The sequence below is a fragment of the Podarcis vaucheri genome (assembly GCF_965113315.1).
Source record: "Podarcis vaucheri genome assembly, chromosome: 2".
NCBI classification, from domain to species: domain Eukaryota; kingdom Metazoa; phylum Chordata; class Lepidosauria; order Squamata; family Lacertidae; genus Podarcis; species Podarcis vaucheri.
Window position 1 is genome coordinate 114,603,484 of NC_138760.1, and position 21,657 is coordinate 114,625,140.

General features: G+C 44.2%; 1 long non-coding RNA gene across 1 annotated transcript; it reads right to left on the reverse strand.

Annotated features, from left to right (window-relative positions):
* Positions 1-13,394: 13,394 nt before the first annotated feature.
* LOC309525395 lies at positions 13,395-20,019 on the reverse strand. The gene is made up of 2 exons (XR_014216219.1): positions 17,881-20,019; positions 13,395-14,950 (listed from the first exon to the last, which is right to left on the reverse strand). It is a non-coding gene; the product is annotated as an uncharacterized lncRNA (long non-coding RNA).
* Between the last annotated feature and the right edge of the window lie 1,638 nt (positions 20,020-21,657).

The window sequence follows — 21,657 nt, forward strand, 5'->3', positions numbered from 1 at the left end:
TTACATAATTGCTGTGTTAAGCTTGGTGCGTCACACCTTACCAGAAGCTGAGCTGCGTCTCCTTGCTGTCCCCGGACCTGATCACAAGGCGGGTGGCGGGGAGAAGAGCGCTTCTCCCCGCTGCCTGCCCCACAAGCGCCTGGGGGGGAAATAATTTTTTTTTTCTTTATTTCCCCCCAAAAAACGTGATGCGTCCTATGGGCCGGTGCGTCCTATGGGGCGAAAAATACAGTAACTGATGTCTGTGCTGAACGGCAGGCTGACCTCTCATTCGTCCCGTGTAGGGCCTGACTTTCTCGAAATGAATGTCAATTCTTCCCCGAAGATATGTTCACATTCATGGCTTGAAACACTGCAAGGGCATTTCTGCCCGGTGCATTTTCAGCCTGCTTTCTGTAGAGGACATGGGTGTCCTTTAGAGAATAAAGTGATGCCAAGGTGCCAGGAAGTGAGGGTGCAATTCTTCATCTCAAAGCAGCTTATTGCTGAGTGCGTGTTATAATGATCAGGAGGAGGGTTACCAGGGAATATTCCCAAACTCACAAATCCTCCTCAATCCAGTGAAAGCTGAACACAGGAATTGTGGAACTGTAGAAGTGTAGAAGAGTTGGAAGGGACCCAAGGGACATCTAATCCAACCTCCTGCAATGCAGAAATCTCAGCTCAAGCATCCAGGACAGATGGCCATCCAACCTCTGCTTAAAAACCTCCAAGGAGCGGAGGGCAAATCTCTCTCTTACATTTCCTGGCATTGTTGAAGCACAGTCAACTCTAATCTACTCAGAGGATGTTTCCACCTGCAAGGAGCTGCATTCTGTGAGGCAGCCACTGTAAGGCAGCCATCTTTAAACATAGACGCATAATGTGCAGTGTTAGCACATCTAAGGGAATGCCATGTTGTCACTATCTGTGCTACAAGTCGGTGTATGTTAATCTTCATTGCCAGGGAATGCTCTCCATGCAGATTATTAATGTAGCTAATAAGGGAGCAGGTGGCGCTGTGGTCCAAACCACTGAGCCTCTTGGGCTTGCCGATTGGAAGGTTGGTGGTTTGAATCCTCGCAATGGAGTGAGCTCCCATTGCTCTGTCCCAGTTTCTGCCCACCTGGCATGCCAGTGCAAGTAGATAAATAGGTACTGCTGCGACAGGAAGATAAACAGCGTTTCCATGCACTCTGGTTTCCATCACAGTGTCCCGTTGCGCCAGAAGTGGTTTTGTTATGCTGGCCACATGACCAGGAAAGCTGTCTGTGGACAAACACCAGCTCCCTCGGCCTGAAAGCGAGATGAGCGCCTCAACCCCATAGTCACCTTTGACTGGACTTAACCATCCAGTGGTCCTTTACCTTTTTTTTAACCTTACTGTAGCCAGCGGAGGTTCTCTCTCCAATCTGACTTTTTGTGTTGAAATAAATTCTCAGCACACACACACAAAAGAAGTTTTAGAGTTTTACTTGCTGGAACTGGGTTTTAACTTTACAAAAACAACAAATGACGCGTTGTCTCAGTTATACATCTATATTATTACACTGATTCAAGCGTGAGGAACATATTTTTATTTATTTTATTAAATTTATATTCTACCCTTCATCCGAAAATCTCAAGGCAGTTCACAAGATAAAAATACAGGATAAAAGCACAAAATAAATTGTTAAAAACAAAAACAGCTTTCTCTGTAAATAGGTGCTTTTAGCTCATCGATGACTTTAAATTTATTTCTCACGGCACACCAGCGATTTTCTTGTGGCATGATATTGCTTTCCAGTATGGAGTTTAGGATCTACTGCCCTGCCTAGGAAGCTGCCTTATACCACATCAGTCCATGAAGCTTAAGGCTGTCCGCACCAGATTTCGGGAGCCCCTCCCCCTCCCAAGGTTGCCGAACTCACACCAACCCCAGCAAACGAGGCCAATGGCAAAGGATGATGGGAGTTGTAGCTCAGCAACATCCAGAGAACCACAGTGTCCCCACATGCGGCACAAAAAATCCTAAGCTACATGGACTGACGGTCTGACACAGCAGAAGGCAACCTCTGCACCTTGTTCATGTCACGAGACAAAGGTTCTTGAGAGCAGAAGCAGTGAGGTCTACAAGGCCTACCCAATCATTCAAGCCTGCTAACTGTTAACAGCAAACTGCTAAGTCACTGTGACTCGTGACTCACTCTCCCTATAAAAGTAGGCAGCCTCTCTGTGGGCCTCAGTGTCTGAGTGTGTGTGTGTGTGTGTGTGTGTGAGAGAGAGAGAGAGAGAGAGAGAGAGAGAGAGAGAGAGAGTCAGCCAGTGTTGTGTTGTTGCAGACAGAGTGGCTCCAGGACTTTAGTAAATCAGTAACTAAGACTGTGCCTCTGTGAAGAAACAAAATAAAAAAAATTCCTTCCAGTAGCACCTTAGAGACCAGCTAAGTTTGTTATTGGTATGAGCTTTCGTGTGCATGCACACTTCTTCAGATACCTTCAGATTGTTGTTGTTGTTGTTTACTTGTTTAGTCGTGTCCGGCTCTTCGTGACCCCATGGACCAGAGCACGCCAGGCACTTCTGTCTTCCACTACCAATAACAAATTTTGTTGGTCTCTAAGTTGCTACTGGGAGGAGGTTTTTTTATTTTGTTTTGACAATGGCAGACCAACACGGCTACCAACCTGTAACTACCTCTGTGAAGAGTCAGATAGCTGAGCACTCTGTGGGTGCTCTTTAACTATGCTGCTTGCAAACAACTTTATTTTCTCAAGTAAAAGTTTTATTCTGTTTATGAAGAAGACTGCGTTCATCAATTTACCGCTGCGCGACAGTTCATACTGATGGGCAGTGAGTTTCCTTTGCCACCGTGCACACTATGGGCTTTAAGAAATTGGGGAGGCTAGGGAAATATTAAAAGATATGTGAAGGAGGCCCTGTTTGTTGTCCTGCCCATGGCTGTAGTACTTTATGTGACTGTGAACCTCTGCTGTAGAACAGTTCCCCCACCCCACTTATTGACACATTTTCATCACTACACAAAGAGATTTCTGGTCTGCCTTACGGAGAGGGGTGAAATGAGTTTTGTTCTATTTGTTCCCATGACTCTGTCAGCAGACCTGGACCTAAAGGTATACGTGGACCAGATCTTAAGCCACTGCGAATCTTCCAGTTCACCTATAGAGTCTGCCTCCTACACTGATTTCAAAGTAATAATTGAAGAGAACTGGTAGGAAATATACCACACAGCCCCTGCTTTTCTGGGTGTTTCATTATTAGTAGAAGTTTATTTATCCCCACCCACCCCTCTAAGTCCAGGACTTTGTTTAATTTAAAAATACTCACACAATGAGTTTCCCCCCTTTTATTTTTTCACTCAGCCTGCTTCGTTCAGAGACTTAAATCAGCCCCCATGCACACTGTATGGAAGCACCCCAAAGGTGAGAGGGCAGCGAGCAGATATGACCAGGGGCTGAGACTGACCAGAGACTGAAATCCATTTTTAAAACACCTATTGCACCTACATTAACAGAACGCTTTTCAGTTTATGAAAGACATAGTCATCACAATCTCATAGGAAATGAAAACGTATTGTACATTCTTGAATCTTGAGGAAGGGAAAAGATAAGGAACAGCATTCTCGAGGGGAAATTCCAGTCACAATGATTACACAGGAAACAAAATGGAATATGGATTACAACTTAAATTTAACTCCATCAAAACAAAACACTGAAGCATCAGATAAAATAAGTGTTTGAAAGCTTGTATTGTTGCACTGCATGCAAAACTAGCAATGTTTTGCTAGTTATCTATTATATTTCAAATAGCCACCTCCCACCAGTCAAAATAGTTTAAACTTTGCTACATTACAGTTACATGGCAGTATTAAGGAAAGAGAAAATAAAATATATTCCAGCTCTCTAACCAAACAGGGCGTCAGGGGGACAGGGTTCAATGGACTCAGGGGAGATGGCAATTCAGAATCCAATGGACAAACCCAGGAGAGTCTGCGTCCAGCCCCCCCCCCCCACTGACCCCCTTGACTGCGAGTGTGGGATGGGAGGATCTAACAACGCAGTTAAGGACTGACCAATCATTAGAATGCTTCCAAGTTAGGGGAGATGCCTGTTGTGCCCAATGTAAAAAAATCACAGTCTATGGATGGGGCTTGTTACTTTTCTGTGTTTGTTTAGCGCTTGCAGTGTTTGTCATGCCAGCTCAGATCCCTGTACAGACATATTGTGGGCAGGGGAGGGTTTTGTTTTTGCTTTTGCTTTTCTTGGCAAACAGCCTTAACATCAGAACTGTTCAAAGGCTTTAGCGTTGTACTAGATAACAGTGGGGAAGGGAGAACCTTAGAAACAATGACAGAAAGATAGCAAAATTAGGCATCTTAGCTTGAGAACATAGATGGAAATTTTGACTTGGATAATGATTTGAAAAAAATAAAAATCAGGCTAATATATTCTATATCCTTTTCTGTGGTTTGTCCAATTGAAACAGGGCTTCCTGGCTTCCATGATGGAGCAAGAGCATGAACTCTTTTAATACAATGTCTTTGTGAGATTTACACCTAATAGCATAACTATTACAACCACAACCAATTTAAGAATGCAATATTAAAATCACTCAATGCAAAAGTCAGTAAAACAGCAGTCTACTTTCTTTTTAACGTGATTGTAGCGGGTCCAAACTTTTCCACAGTACTTTCTGAAGGATTCGGGGGGACAGTTTTTGTAGACTAATTGTAATTGTAATTCACCGGTTTTGACTGCAGAGAGAAAGGAAAGTATTTGCATTTGAATGAATGTGATTTTATTAGCCTAGTCCGTATACAAGAGAAAGGAGAACATACCAAAAAGCACAAAGGTTTACTACACATCCAAGTAAAATACCTCAAACAGAATTTTGATTTTTAATTTGCTTTAAAAAAAGTGGGGGGGGGAATCAACATTAAAATAAAATGAAGCTAAAGGATGGGAGAGATACATGCCAGAATAAATCTATAATCTTAAATCTCAGAATCTCTACAGTAACAGTAAGAGGAAGGATTTTTTTTCCCCTTTGAAAATTGGTCTAAACTTGTATGGATTTTGATATTGAAATTGTAGGCATATATGTGGCTTGGTCCTGTGGAGGGTTGTGTTCCTCTCCTTGATGGTGGACAAGAGATTTAAAAAGAAAAAGAGGGCACACTGCTGTCCGCAGAACTGAGCTCTGACACAAACTCAACATTTACCCAAACATGCCGAGTACTGACACCAATGCTGCAAAGCCCATTTGGAGATTTCTCCATTTTAGGAAGTGAGGTGGAGGAATAACATACAATAACTAGGGGACTGCTTTTTGTTTTAACCATCCCGAGGTAGTAGAGGAAGAGTTTGGATTTCATAGAATCATAGAGTTGGAAGAGACCACAAGGGCCATCGAGTCCAACCCCCTGCCAAGCAGGAAACACCATCAGAGCACTCCTGACATATGGTTGTCAAGCCTCTGCTTAAAGACCTCCAAAGAAGGAGACTCCACCACACTCCTTGGCAGCAAATCCCACTGTCCAACAGCTCTTACTGTCAGGAAGTTCTTCCTAATGTTTAGGTGGAATCTTCTTTCTTGTAGTTTGGCTCCATTGCTCCGTGTCCCACTTTATCACTACCCAATCGGTCTGAACGTATCAGAGAACTATCGGTCTGAACGTATCAGAGAACAAAGGAGACAGAGATGGGGAAGAACTTCGTGCTCCTTGCTGCGGAAGTCGCAAGGATGATTCAGAGTAAGCAACTGTTCTCATTGCTGAGGGTTGCCTGCTTGTGTTGGCAGCATGGTGCTGTAATAAAAAGGACTATAAAACTATCAACAGCTCACTAATTCTTATCAGTGAGCTACTGAAGGGGAAGAGGGACATCTTTAATTCCTTACTTCAATTCTTTTAGCCACAAGTTCTACGAAGAAGAAGAAGAAGAAGAAGAAGAAGAAGAAGAAGAAGAGGAGGAGGAGGAGTTTGGATTTGATATCCTGCTTTATCACTACCCTAGGGAGTCTCAAAGCGGCTAACATTCTCCTTTCCCTTCCTCCCCCACAACAAACACTCTGTGAGGTGAGTGGGGCTGAGAGACTTCAGAGAAGTGTGACTAGCCCAAGGTCACCCAGCAGCTGCATGTGGAGGAGCGGAGACACGAACCCGGTTCACCAGATTACAAGTCTACCACTCTTAACCACTACACCACACTGCCTCTCAGTAATGCGGAGACTTACCTCCAGACTTGAGGCAAAGTAAAACACAGAATGCAAGCAGCCAGGCCTGAGCCATTCGTGGGCCTCGGTTGTCAAGAAAGAAGCCTTGCCCCATTGGAAAGCTTTTTTTTTAAATGAAGAGACTGCTTTTAAAGGCTGGCAACTGAGAAACTACAGAGCTGGCCTCCAGCCAATAAGTCGTTTGTCAGCTACACATCAGTTGGTTTGAGGAAACAGGCTGAATATAGCTTTTAGGGGGGGGGGAATAAATGCCTTTTTATGAAAGGCAATACGCTCTGGTGGTTTTAAACAGCAGGGATGTGGTAGCAGTTCCCTCAAGCTGTTTGGGGCATGGTGTACTGATCATTGAGACAAATCCGAATAAGCTTTGGAGGGATCAGCAGGAAGCTATAAAGATTGTCCCAGACCTCAGATACTATCTTATGTGAAGGGAATATTTATTCCTTTTAATGGGTTCCCTGTCCACCTCCATATTTCTTGGTTGGTTGAGTCACATAGAATCAAAGCTTGGGTTGATGCTTGCGACAGGGGAGAGTTAGAAGGCAGGTAGCTTGGTTTTCTGGTTAGTCAGTTGAGGGAGACCATTTGATCTTGGATGCTGAGTACAAGGAGAACCATCTGAATATGCCAGTGCTGTGCTAAGGGGTATGAGTTCCTTAAAGGGTAAAGGGACCCCTGACTATTAGGTCCAGTAGTGTCCGACTCTGGGGTTGTGCCACTCTTCTCACTTTACTGACCGAGGGAGCTGGCATACAGCTTCCGGGTCATGTGGCCAGCATGACTAAGCCGCTTCTGGTGAACCAGAGAAGCACACGGAAACACCGTTTACCTTCCCGCCGGAGCGGTACCTATTTATCTACTTGCACTTTGACGTGCTTTCGAACTGCTAGGTTGGCAGGAGCAGGGACTGAGCAAACAGGAGCTCATCCCCATCACAGGGATTCAAACCGCCGGCCTTCTGATCAGCAAGTCCTAGGCTCTGTGGTTTAACCCACTGTGCCACCCGCGTCCCTATGAGTTCCTTAAACAGCCCATCTATTTTAAAGCATACTCAAACACACAGGTCACTGTAATCATACCAGCTGCCATTTGTTTGCTTCTTATTGGAATTTTGTGACTCTACAGCGTGGATGCCAGTCTACCAATGCCCAGGCTGCATCAATACCTGTGGTTAGGAAAGTGATGGGAAGATACAGGGGCAGAGGAAGGGGTGTGTGGTGGGGGCAGGTTGCCCCAGGTGTCACCACTGAGGGGGTTGACAAAATACTGGGTGGCACTCACCACGGGGCCTGCAGCGTGCCCCAGCCACATGTCTCTCCTGGGTCCGCCCGCTGCTCCCTCCCCCAAATGTAGGGTGGCTGAGTGGGAGGAGGCAGGCAGACTCCTTGGAGGCCCCACGGAGCGTCCTGCCCTAGCTCGCCCTGCCCCGGCTCGCCCTGCCCCATGGGCAGCTGGCCCCGCTCCTGGGCACAGGGCACGTGCGCCGCCCCAAACGCCCAATCAGCTTGCTCTGCCGCTGGGAAGATACTGGTCGTTGATTGCAGTATCATCAGCTTAATGAAGTATTTAAGTTGGATAAAAAGAACAGTTTTTTTTTTTAATAGAACGTCCCAGTTTGAAAAAGAGTTGCTAGAAAATAAAAATAAATTATTTCCCAAAATGTATAAACTATTATTGGAATGGCAATCAGTGATGATACACTGGGCAAGAGACTGGTTATAATATGGCTGCATGGCAGAGGTTATGGACTGCGGATTTAAAATGTACAGCATGCTATACTTTGGGGGGCGGGAACTGTACAAAAATGATGTATTGATGACATTTAACCCCTAGTAAATTAGCTAAAATGTATAAATTGAAATCAAACGTATACTGGAAACGTAAGGAGAAAGAGGGTGTCTTTTATCATATGTGGTGGATGTGTAAAGTAGTAATGGGAAATGTTTTATAATGAGTTGAAAAAAACTGTTGAAGATTTTATCTCTTTTAAGGAAGCAGAAACTTTTCCTTTAGGAATAATTGGTGCGGAGAACCCGATGGATCAGAAAAAAAATCTTTATGTGCGTGACCATTGCTGCCCAGATGGAAGGAAGATACAGGCCCGATCAAGGAAGAATGGCAGATAAAATTAATTGACTATGCCAAAATGGCAAAGCTCACGGGAATAGTTAGAAACCAGGAAGAGGTAACCTTTAATAAATGATGGGTGAAGCATATAGTTTATTTGAAAAATTATTGTAAACAATTAATTTCATGAGTAGGATTGATGTATTGATGAGCCAGTGTGGTGTAGTGGTTAAGAGCAGTAGTCTCGTAATCTGGTGAACCAGGTTCGCTTCCCTGCTCCTCCACATGCAGCTGCTGGGTGACCTTGAGCTAGTCACACTTCTCTGAAGTCTCTCAGCCTCACTCACCTCACTGAGTGTTTGTTGTGAGGGAGGAAGGGAAAGGAGAATGTTAGCCTCTTTGAGACTCCTTAAAAAGGGAGTGAAAGGCGGGATATCAAATCCAAACTCTTCTTCTTCTTCTTCTTCTTCTTCTTAGAATCATAGAATCATAGAGTTGGAAGAGACCACAAGGGCCATCGAGTCCAACCCCCTGCCAAGCAGGAAACACCATCAGAGCACTCCTGACATATGGTTGTCAAGCCTCTGCTTAAAGACCTCCAAAGTAGGAGACTCCACCACACTCCTTGGCAGCAAATTCCACTGTCGAACAGCTCTTACTGTCAGGAAGTTCTTCCTAATGTTTAGGTGGAATCTTCTTTCTTGTAGTTTGGATCCATTGCTCCGTGTCCGCTTCTCTGGAGCAGCAGAAAACAACCTTTCTCCCTCCTCCATGTGACATCCTTTTATATATTTGAACATGGCTATCATATCACCCTTTAACCTCCTCTTCTCCAGGCTTCTTCTTCTTCTTCTTCTTCTTCTTCTTCTTCTTCTATGTAGAACTTGTACCTAAAAGAATTGAAGTAAGGAATAATTAAAGATGTCCCTCTTCCCCTTCAGTAGCTCACTGATAAGAATTAGCGAGCCGTTGATAGTTTTATAGTCCTTTTTATTACAGCACCATGCTGCCAACACAAGCAGACAACCCTCAGCAATGAGAACAGTTGCTTACTCTGAATCATCCTTGCGACTTCCGCAGCAAGGAGCACGAAGTTCTTCCCCATCTCTGTCTCCTTTGTTCTCTGATACGTTCAGACCGATGAGTCTGAGGGGCTTCCTCTACACTCTCGATTGACGTATCGCCCAACTGCCCCCTTCCTTCTGGTTCTCTCATCCTTATCTCAAAACTGGGCAGCTCCTCTCTTTGCTGTTAGTTTGCTGTGTGCAAGTCTGACTCTCCCTCTCTGCTTCTGAGAATGCTGGAGGCGAGGGGAGTCAGTGGATATTCCCCCTCCTCTTCTGAACTGAGCTGGTCTGCCTGCGTCTGCGTTCTCCAACCTTCCTCTTCCTCAGAAGAAGAAGAAGAAGAAGAGTTTGGATTTGATATCCCGCCTTTCACTCCCCTTCAGGAGTCTCAAAGCGGCTAACAATCTCCTTTCCCTTCCTCCCCCACAACAAACACTCTGTGAGGTGAGTGGGGCTGAGAGACTTCACAGAAGTGTGACTGGCCCAAGGTCACCCAGCAGCTGCATGTGGAGGAGCGGAGACGCGAACCCGGTTACCCAGATTACGTGACTACCGCTCTTAACCACTACACCACACTGGCTCACACCATTCCCTGACAAAAGATTAGCAAAAATTGAAAGTATAAAGGAAATGCAGGGGGATTAATCATAACGTAAAGATCCACAAAGGGTTTTACAACTGAATTACATTTTTTAGAAACTGTCAACTCACATCAAAATGTCATTTTCTTTGCTGAAACCTTTTATTAAGAAATAATAAATTAAATGTTGGATTTTCTGTGGAAGAATTCGATACAAGGTGAAGTGTGTGAGGAATTGAATGGGTGGTGGAAAGGCAGAAAGAAGAGTTAATTTGTCTGTGGCTAGGGGGCACAATCTGGACGGTTCTGCCAGGGGCGTAAGATCTCCTAGCTACGGCTCTGCAGGAAACCACAGGTGGGGAGAGGGCTCTTGTTGTTGTTGTTGTTGTTTATACCCCACCCATCTGACTGGGTTCCCCCAGTCACTCTGGGTGGCTTACAGAATATATAAAACATAATAAAGCATCAAACATTAGAAATTTCCTGATACAGGGCTGCCTTCAGATGTCTTCTGAAAGTTGTAAAGTTCTTTATATCCTTGACATCTGAAGGGTGTTTCATAGGGTCTTGCCTGAGGCTTTACCACAGGCCATTTGAGTATAGCATGCTGAACTAGATGGGTGGTTGACCTAATCCAATTGTCTCATTTTATAATCTTATGTTCTAAATTCAGTTCTCTACATTTCTGCAGGATTTTTTTTTAAAAAATCTGCACCAAAATCCTCCAGTATTCTAATGCAAACTGTTTTCTAATGCACACCGTTTTATACAAAGCTTTGAGTGACATGCACATATTTGCTGGCAATTTCCCCCAATATAATGCATTTTTGTTAGTGATTCTCAGCTATACGATGATGATGATAATCTGGCCCTAACTGCCACTCTGGGCAGCTCCCAACATAATATTAAAAACACGATAAAACATCAAACATTAAAAACTTCCCTAAACAGGGCTGCCGTCAGATGTCTTCTAAAAGTCAGATAGTTGTTTATTTCCTTGACATCAGATGGGAGGACGTTCCACAGGGCAGGCGCCACTACCAAGAAGGCCCTCTGCCTGGTTCCCTGTAACCTCACTTGACGCAGTGCGGGAACCGCCAGAAGGCCCTCAAAGCTGGACCTCAGTGTCCAGGCTAAACGATGGAGAAGCTCCTTCAGGTATACTGGGCCGAGGCCATTTAGGGCTTTAAAGGTCAGCACCAACACTTTGAATTGTGCTCAGTCTCTGTGACCACTCCCAGTCACCAGTCTAGCTGATGGGGTTGTGCAGGGTTGTTAAGGCAGCAGAGAGCATTGTTGGCTGCCCACTCTCCACCTTAGAGCAGATTTATGCCACAAGGTGCCATAGGAAGGCACTGGACATAGTAAAAGATCCATCGCATCCTGGTCACTGTCTCTTCGAGCTCTTGCCGTCGGGACGGAGATACAGGTCAATGAAGACAAGAACGAGCCGTCTTAAGAACAGCTTCTTCTCCAGAGCGATCTCGGCCCTGAATTGGAAGCCCGGGCTTTGAAAGTCATCTAATCTCCCTTGCTGTATTATACTGTATTGTTTAATTAGTGTTTTTATGGAGAAGTCAAGTAATTTCGTTGTCCCCGAAGGGGGCAATGACAATAAAGATATTATTATTATTATTATTATTATTATTATTATTATTATTATTAGCTGCCGCATTCTGGATTAGTTGTAGTTTCCGGGTCACCTTCAAAGGTAGCCCCACGCAGAGCGCATTGCAGTAGTCCAAGCGAGAGATAACCAGAGCATGCACCACTATGGCGAGACAGTCCGTGGGCAGATAGGGTCTCAGCCTGCGTACCAGATGGAGTTGGTAGACAGCTGCCCTGGACACAGAATTGACCTGCACCTCCATGGACAGCTGTGAGTCCAAAATGACTCCCAGGCTGCTCACCTAATCCTTCAGTTACCCCACAAGTGTGCCTTCTGGAGGAAGGCTGTGGTTCATTTGTCATATTTCTTTGAAAAGTGCAGGTTTGTAAAGTTCAGTTTTAAATGTGATCTGAATCACATTTCTCCTCCCTCCCTAGCTCTGGTCAGCGGGGAAGCTGTTGGCAACATTCAGATGAAGGGTTTCTCCTTTAATCCCTTTGATCAACATATGAGGTGCTGATGCTGTAGAAGTGGTCTAAGGGCAGAGCGAGCAGGAGTGGCTAGTGTCTGTAGTCCGGCTCCTCCTCCCTTCATGTCCTCTGAAAATACTTGGAGGTGAAAGTCTGAATGGGCCTTGCGCTTCCACATGTTCCATTTTCTCCTGTGACTGCATCACTTCTCCCTATTATGCCACTCTTTTAGAAATAATTTTATGGGGAAGCTGAAGAAACCATGAAGAGAGTTATCAACATTATTTGCTGATGAATGTTTTTCATTAGATTTTAATATTGCTATACAGTGGTGCCCCGCAAGACGAATGCCTCGCAAGACGGAAAACCCGCTAGACGAATGGGTTTTCCGTTTTGGAGGTGCTTCGCAAAACGAATTTCCTATGGGCTTCCTTCGCAAGACAACAATGCCTTGCGAGTTCCTGCGGGGTTTTTTTCCTCCCCCCCCCTTTTTCTAAGCCACTAAGCCGCTTATCAGCTGATCCAATCAGCAGATAAGCCGCTAAAAGCCGCTAAAAGCCGCTAATAGCACTAATCCGTCAATGGGCTTGCTTTGCAAGACGAAAAAACCGCTAGACGAAGAGAATCACAGAACGGATTCTTTTCGTCTTGCGAGGCACCACTGTACAGTGGTACCTTGGTTCTCAAATGCCTTGGTACTCAAACAACTTGGAACCCAAACACTGCAAACCCGGGAGTAAGTGTTCCAGTTTGCAAACTTCTTTCGGAAGCCAAACGTGCTCCGATTTGAGTGTCACACTTCCATTTTGAGTTTTACGCTTCCAATTTGAGTGCCACACTTTTGTTTTGAGTGTTACGCTGAGGTCTGTCTGTTTTTGCTATTTTGTTTTTGTGTTTTTGTTTCTGTGGCTCTTTTTGTTTTGTTTTTGTGACTGTGTGGAACCCAGTTCAGCTACTGATTGATTGTGTGATTTCAGTACATTGTTTATTGTTTCATTTTATGGATCAATGGTCTCGTTAGATAGTAAAATTCATGTTAAATTGCTGTTTTAGGGGTTGTTTTTAAAAGTCTGGAACAGATTAATCCATTTTGCATTACTTTCTATGGGAAAGCGCACCCTGGTTTTGGAACGCTTTGGTTTTGGAAAAGACCTCCAGAATGGATTAAGTTTGAGAACCAAGATACCACTGTAGTTTCATTATTAGTAGAGGTTTATATATCCCCTGCCCCTAAGGCTGGAATTTAGGTGTGTGTGTTTTTTAATCCAAAATTGAGTTTTTCTCTTTTATTTTTCACACTGACTATTTCTTGCCAACACTCAAAACAGTGCGCCCTGTCACTTTCCCCCAGCAGGTGAAAGGGCAGTGAGCAGATATAATGGACAAGGGACTGAAATCAGTGTGAAATATTTAATGCAACTACATTAACAGAAGACCAGTGAATGCATTTCAGTTTATGACAGATGTAAGCGCATCACACATAAATGAGCCCTGAGGAAGGGAAAATACAAAGAACAATGTTTTCAAGGGGAAAAATCAAGAAACAACAATTACATGGGCAACAAATATAGATTAAAACATAATTACAACTTTTAAACTTTACTCCAAATAAAACACTGAAGCATCTGGTTAAAAAGTATGATATCTTCTTCAGCTAAGAATCTATAAAACAGGAACTCTACCGATGTTGCCTCAAAATGTTGGAAGATGGTCTTAATGTAAGATATGGGGAATGTGGTCAATGGGGATGACCCACATGTGCTTTACTGGAAATGAGAACCAGATAAAGAGTCCTGCTGTTTCGAGGAAAGCAGACTGCGCACAGCACTGCTTGGCAGGTGCCCATGACCTCATCAAGAAATACCACAGTCCACTCAAATTCCGAAGGAAACTGTGCACCTTTGGGGGGGGTGTCATTTTTCAAACAATAAGACAATGAAAGGATATCTAAATGAGTGAACACAAATGAGTGGACCTGCTTCCTAGAGCACAGAGGAGAAGCAAAGCTGTGAATGAGTACCGTATTGGCCCGAATATGCTGCACTTTCTTCCCAAATTCCGACCGTGAAAAGTTAAAGTGCAACTTAAATTCAAGGCCTTAGGTTTTTGCGATATCACTGCTGAAAGAGACATACGGTAAAACAGAACGGGTGTGAGTGCCTGCGGAATTTTAAGGGAGCCGCTTATATTCGGGTATTGTATTTTTTTATCCCCCACCCCTTGAATTTTAAAGGTGCGGCTTATATTCGGGTGCGGCTTATATCCAGGCCAATATAGTATTTGATTCACAGCTACGCATAGACAGTTATTCCGTTGCTGTGCACTGTGAAGTGGGAAAGCTTCTGTACTCATGAAGGTTTCTCATGCATTTAGGACCCTGGAAAAGGAGTGGTCTTTGGTGCGGGAACCTTCCATGAATACTGAAAGCTCCCTGTGTCACAGTGACAGCCATCAGTTCAGAGATGGTGATGAGGATGGGAAAGGGGATCAGGCAGTCTTGCCTTTCCCCTGCATCCTGCTTGTTCTGATGGCATCCGCAAAGAGCTTTCACCTGTCATTTGAATTGCAATGGGTGGAGGAAGATCTGGCTTCCACCATGCCGAAAGGACAAAGAAATTGTTATGTCTTTCTGAGATCCACATTTGAAAGGATAACACCACCACCACCACAGAATTTCTTACCCACCCTCTACCATGAGGTCCCTGGACAGGTTGAAGTGATTTAGGAATGCAATATTCACAGAATCACAGAACTAGAGGGTTGGAAGATACCCCAAGTTTAGTGCAACCTCTTGAGATCCAGGGATCACTGCTAAATCATTAATTACATTGATTAGTCTCACAGCATAACAATTTATGTATTTTTTTATCTTTTTCCCAATCTTTTCCACAGTACGCTTTCGATTTTGCATCGCCACAGTCTTTGTAGTATTTAGTCATTGCACCAGCTGGAAAGAGAAAGGGAAGGATTTCTGTTAGTATTAACTTGTGAATGAAGACAATGTGATTGATTGTTCATAGGCCATGTCACAAAAGAGTAGAGAACATATCAAAGGGACAAGGTTTACTCCACACCAAAGTAAAATACTTTTTGAACTCCATCTTTAAAATGTACCTAAAATAGAATTTGGAATTTATTGCGCTAAAACTACTAAAAAACCAATGTTCAAATAAAATCAGGTGACAGCAGATACATGTGAAAATAAATATAACAATCTCAAACCTCAGAATTTCCACCACAATGATCTAAAATAGATACAGTTTCCTAAATCTGGAAGCCTTTGCTACAGTAAATGCCACCCTACTTCCCAATCTGATCCCGTTTGTTTCGTGTATTTTTCTAATTATTGTTGGTTTGCATTTCCCTGTTGAATTTATTCATTGTGGCCCTAGCGAAGGACACAGGAGGTCCCTAAGATCATAGGCAAGCTCTGCCCTCCCATGCCTGTTTCATCCTCCAATAAGGAAGGACCTCATTGGTCCACGGTGTTGGCCTGCTTAAATGCGCTTGAGAGGGCCAAGGCCACTGGGTCTGCTCCCTTACTTGAAAAGGTTGCTCCACCTGAAAAGAAGACCAAGCCTGCTGGAGTTGTCAAGCACAAGGAGGCTTGTCCAGGTGCTTTTAATCTTGTCCCGGCATGCCCAGATGCAGGCGGAGCCAAACCCATCACAGCCTCTCTGGTATTACTGGTGCTTACTCTGAATCAGGAGGTAGACCAAGCCCCTGATCCAATCTTGACTATGACTCCAGGTGAGTCACACTCCTCAAAACATGGGGGGGGGGGAGTGGCCCTGGGGTGTGACACCCTGCCAACCTGTGGAGCTTTCAAACGGGGAGACCCAGTCTATCTTAGCTTTTCTCTTGGACCTTAAAAAAAAGGTAAAGGACCCCTGACAGTTAAGTCCAGTCACGAACGACTCTGGGGTTGCGGCGCTCATCTCACTTTATTGACCAAGGGAGCCGGTGTACAGCTTCCGGGTCGTGTGGCCAGCATGACTAAGCCGCTTCTGGCGAACCAGAGCAGTCCATAGAAACTCCGTTTACCTTCCCACTGGAGCGGTACCTATTTATCTACTTGCACTTTGACGTGCTTTCAAATTACTAGGTTGGCAGGAGCAGGGACCAAGCAATGGGAGATCACCCCATCATGGGGAGTCGAACCACCGACCTTCTGATCAGCAAGCCCAAGAGGCTCAGTGCTTTAGACCACAGGACCACATAGCTTTAGTTAAACATGAAAAGGGACAGTGTCATGTTTACATCAGAGGGGGATTTAGAGGTACACAATTGGTTCGGTTGCTCTGGGCGTAGTGCCTCGGGGGTGCTACAAGGGGTATAGTTGCCATGTGTCTATTTTTTTAAGGACACATCCTCTTTTTCAGACGTAAAGTTTATGTCGCGGGGGGGGGGTGTTAATTTGCCAAAATGTCCCTGGCTATACTTTCTGGATGAGATATACACACAACTGGCGATTGAAGTTTTGTTTTCCTTTTCTCTTCTCCTGCACCACCCCCCTCTCCCAGGCAATATATCACAGCTTCTATAGCCTACATATAGAAGGGATATTTAAATTGAGAGTAGTCATAATGTCCTCTTTTCTGCTCTTCAAAATATGGCAACCCTGGCCGTATCTATGATGTAGAATGGAAGGAAAGAGGCAAGGGGGCACCGAATTTTGACACCGCACAGGGCAGGGCTGAAATTTGCGACCTGAAGGTCTGCCACTGTTTACATTTCCCTATATAGTGAATATGGAACACTAGGCTTTGTTTTATGCATTAAGGCCCAAAACCTGGAGCACAGACTGAAGTGGAGAGTACACAGAGCAAGATAGAAACAGTGAGGGGAGAGTTAGGAAAGGTGAGGGGAGAGAAACTTTCTGTTCTTCATCAGGAAATTGTGTCTCCACCTGCCTTGCCCCAATAGCCTTTCCCAGACCATGACTTTGAGAACAGCAGCAGCAGCAGCTGGGAAGAGAGGAGTTCAGGGATTTTTAAAAAAAATATATAGTTGCGTGTCTTTGTTTCTCGAGTTGATCCTTTTACATGGTTTTGTATGTTTTGTGATATTTTATGCATTGTGATTTGCTGTTATCTTTATGGATTATAAATTGGTTGAAGAAGAAGAAGAGTTTGGGTTGTTATCCTGCTTTTTCACTACCCAAAGGAGTCTCAAAGCGGCTAACATTCTCCTTTCCCTTCCTCCCCCACAACAAACACTCTGTGAAGTGAGTGGGGCTGAGAGACTTCAGAGAAGTGTGACTGGCCCAAGGTCACCCAGCAGCTGCATGTAAAACATATGTAAAACAGTTTTGCACCTGAGAATACCGGTACCTTGCACTCCACTGTTCTTATACTTTTTGCCCTTGATATTTCTCTCTGTGTCTTGTGTTCTTATGACTACTGAAAGGAGAGGAGCCCTGTGTTCACCTCAACATCAGATCATTCTAGCTTCGGCCATACACAAAAGACGAACATAGACAGGAAAGACTCAGACCCTCTAAGTGTCCCTATTTTCCAGGGACAATCCCAGATTTACAGAAGCTGTCCCAATTTCTGATTTGATCCTGGAATGTCCCACTTTTCCTTAGGACGTCCCTATTTTCATCGGAGAAATGTTGGACAGTAAGGAGTTATGCGGACCCCGAACCAAGGAGATAAGTAACTATGCAACCTTTAGAAGACATCTCAAATTAGCCCTGTATAATGAAGTTTTTTAATGTTTTGTGATGTTTTTATATATTGGAAGCCGCCCAGAGTGGCTGAGGCAACTCAGTCAGATGGGTGCAGTATAAAAAATAAAAATGTTGTTGTTGTTGTTTTATAGGACATCTCTATTTTCATTGGAGAAATGTTGGAGGGTATGAAGACTGCTTACCATCATATACTTTCATCAATGTGCAGAATGATCCTTCACATACCAGACCACTTGGCTTGCATGGCGCATTTGGGGCACCTGAACTGCATTTGTTGCATTGCACAGCATCTACTGCAAAAGAGAGGAAGTTTTGCATTATTGCGAGTCTCTGCAAAATCAGATCAAGGGCTTCAAAATCAGATCAAGGGCTTCGCTATGGAGCCACAGGCCCTGAGCCCTCCTACAACTGCCCTTATTTTCTTCCCTAATGGGCAGTTGTCTGTGCTGCAAAAGAACACTGCCAGCGAGGCCCCAGCCACTGCCCTCTTCATTTGTGGAGGGACCAATTGATACACATTCTGCTAATGCCTACGGCAGTAGCTTTCAACCAGTGTGCTGTGGCACCCTGGGGTGCCTTGAATGATGGTCAGGGGTACCACGGGCAACTCTGGCCTCTGTCCCTCTCTACTTCCCTCCCACCTCTGATGTGCTCTCATGTCTCTGCCTCCCAAACAGCTTCCACGACTGTTTATTGCAGCAGCCCTGGCTATAAGCTCCACAGATGAATGGTGCCTCTGGGAAGCACCTCTCTTTGAGGCAGGAGGGGGCAGCTCAGAGACCAAGGATAGCAGCAGCAGCCGCCTGGAGGACTCTCAAGGGGAGAGGAGGCTGAGGGAGCCCTCCACAAGGGAGGGTGTTCCAAAAAGGGTGAGAGGCTGCCAGCTCTGCAGGCAAGGGGTGACAAAACTGGGCTCCTGTAGTTGGTTAAGAGAGCTGTGGACTCAAAAAGCTTGAAAACCTCTGGCCTACAGAATGTTGTTTGCACCCTTTGCTGTCAGAATTATTATTATTATTATTATTATTATTATTATTATACCCCAACAAAAAGAGAAAGTGGGTTTTCTCTTTGAAAGTCAGACTAAATTTGCATCTATGTGGATAGATTAGGATATGGAAATTGTATGCAAATTTGTGCCATGGTCCTGTGCCCAACACCTTGTACCAAGACAAACCCCTTTGCTAGACGATGGTGAGACGTTTTGTGCTAGATCGGTTTTTCATCAGCAGCCAGAAAAAGCAGCTTCCTCAGATAAAAGGAAAGCTTAACTCTGCCATGAAGTTTGCTACAAACTACTGTAGAACTGAACTCTGACACAGCCTCAGTCCTTGCCCCAACTGAGTGCTGGTACTATGCTTTATCAGTACTTACCAACACAACAGCAACCATCTTCCTTGTTTGTGTGTTTGCATTGTGAGCCTTTCTATTTAAAAAGTTCCCTCTTCACCCCACCACACCACCTCCAAAACTGGCTAATACATGACATAGTTCAAAATAAAACTTGAGGATTTCTCCATTTTAGGAAGAGAAGAGTAGAAATAACATCTATTTGCCAGTGGCTTCATTTTCTTTTCCCTCTTCTAGGGACGGAAGGGATAATACATACCTCCGGACTTGAGGCAAAGCAGAATACAGAACGCAAGCAGGCAGACCTGAGCCACACGTGGGCCCCGGTTATCCAGAAAGAAGTTCTTCCCCATTGGAAATGCTTTTTGTATGAAGAAGCTGCTCTGAAGGTTGACAGATGAGAGACTGCTGGCTTGCAGTGTCGATAAACAGACGTCGCTCAACCTCTCATCAGCAATGTGATGCTCAGGATGAGGAGCTGGGTCCAAGACATCCCTTATATAAGGCTGGAAGCACCTTGTTGGCTTCTAGCCTCATTCTGGTTGGCTTGGAAGGTACAATAAGCCTCTGGCAACATGCTAGAGTGTCTCTGAAGAGCAGCAGGAACAAAGGGCAGTGGTTGCCTTTGGATATTTGATGCACAATGTGCTGATTGTTAAGACAAATTCGGTTGGCTGAGGGGTGAGCTGGATGCTGCATAGAATGTCCCAGACCTCAGAAGCCACCTGATACTATCTGATGTGTGTTCCTGGCAATTACCAATACCTCCATTGTATAAGGCTGGGAGGAACCTTGTTGGCTTTTCACTTCATCCTGGGGGATCTTGAAAGGTAGAAGACACCTCTGCCAATATGCTGGGATGGCTCTGAAGAGCAACAGGGGTGTGGGCAGAGGTTCCTTGGGCTTTTCAACACACAATGTACTGACGATTCAGACAAATCCAAATGGCCTAAAAGATCAGCTGAATGATGCACAGAATGGGAGACTTCCGGGTTGGTGCCTCCGGCAATGGCGGAATTCCTCTGATCAGGAGGAATTTGCCCCGTGGGAATTTGGGTCTGTACCGCCACGGCGAAGGCGGAGACCCGTAAAAATCACAGGCGGGAGAAGCCTGTGAATGTGGATCCAGAAATTGATACAGGAATCTACTTTGATACGGCAAAGTGTGGATGAAGTCAAGGAGAAAACCCTTGCTGCTGAATGTAAAGTAATACAATTGGAGAGAGAGAGAGTCCCATCCATACAAGGACAACTTGATGAACATAAGCTGACATTGGTTATGATTGAACTTAAAGAGAAACAGATGAATTTGAGGATCAGAGCCCTGCCTGAGGAAAAGGAAAGCTTGGCAGAGTTTCAGGAGGAGACAGGACTAGCATTGGTTGAGAAAGAGAGGTATTTGGGGGTTAGTATGACTGCCAGAAATGTGAATTTATTCAAGGATAACTGTGAAGGACGTTGGATTGAAGAGAAGGGGGATTTGGAAATATGGACAAATCTGAAGTTGTTATTGTTGGGCCGAATTGCTGTGGTGAGGATGAGGGTTGCTGTGTTGTCGGGGATGTTGCTTTTGTTTCAAACATTGCAAGCTTTGGATGGGATGGATTGTTTCAGGAGGTGGCAGAGGGACATCTCTAGATTTGTTTGGCAGGGCAGGAAGCCTCAAGTAAAATTTAAGATATTGACGGATGAAAAAGAAGAAGGTGGACTTGCCCTGCCAGACCCCTAAACTTTGTTGTGAACCATCTGCTTTTTGCTGGCTGAGAGAATGGTTGCTTCTTGAAAGCACTGAAGTGTTGAATAATGGCAGATGAAGTTGATGGACTATATGGAATTGGAGGAAATGACTGGCAAGATCCGAGATCAGGGAGAAGAGTCGGGGGAAGAAGATTGGAAAAAGTTTAAAGACTATTTATAGAAATATTGTAAAATTAATGAATGTTAGAAGAATGTTGGAATGAAGTTATATGGTTTTAGTAGAAATGTTATAAGGAATTAAGTATAAATAGATCAATAGAAAATTAAAGGAAAAAATAAGGCAAGAATGTGTTAAGATAATTATAGGATAGAAAACAGAGGAAGATGGAAAGGAATTGCTGAAACAATTAATAGAAGTGGAATACAAAAAGGGAGGTGTGAGGAGGTCGTTGGAAATAAGCGAATGAAAGATAAGATATTGAAAATGTTTGAGTTGTTTTTGTTTGTTTTTGTTTTGTTCTGTATGTAGTGTTTTTGTATTGTATTTGTATTGTTCTCTTTTTTCTTTTTTTGTTTGTAGTGTTGTCTTGAAACTGTTCGAAAAGTAATAAATATCATTTTTTTAAAAAAATAAAAAAATGAATGCTGCACAGAATGTCCCATATATCGGTGGCCCTCTGATGCTTTCTGAACGGGGAAGGATTATTATCAAAAGAAAGGCCTGTTGCTTTCAACTAACAAAACATCCAAGGAAACAAAGACAACAGTAGTTCTGCAGCCATCCTGTATACATTTCTTTGGCAATAGATTCTGCTGAGTTCCTTGGAAGTAAGCAAGAATATTGGATTGCAGGCTACGCCTCTATGACCAGGACAGATATTCCTCCATAGTGTACTGTTAGGATATTTCCGTTC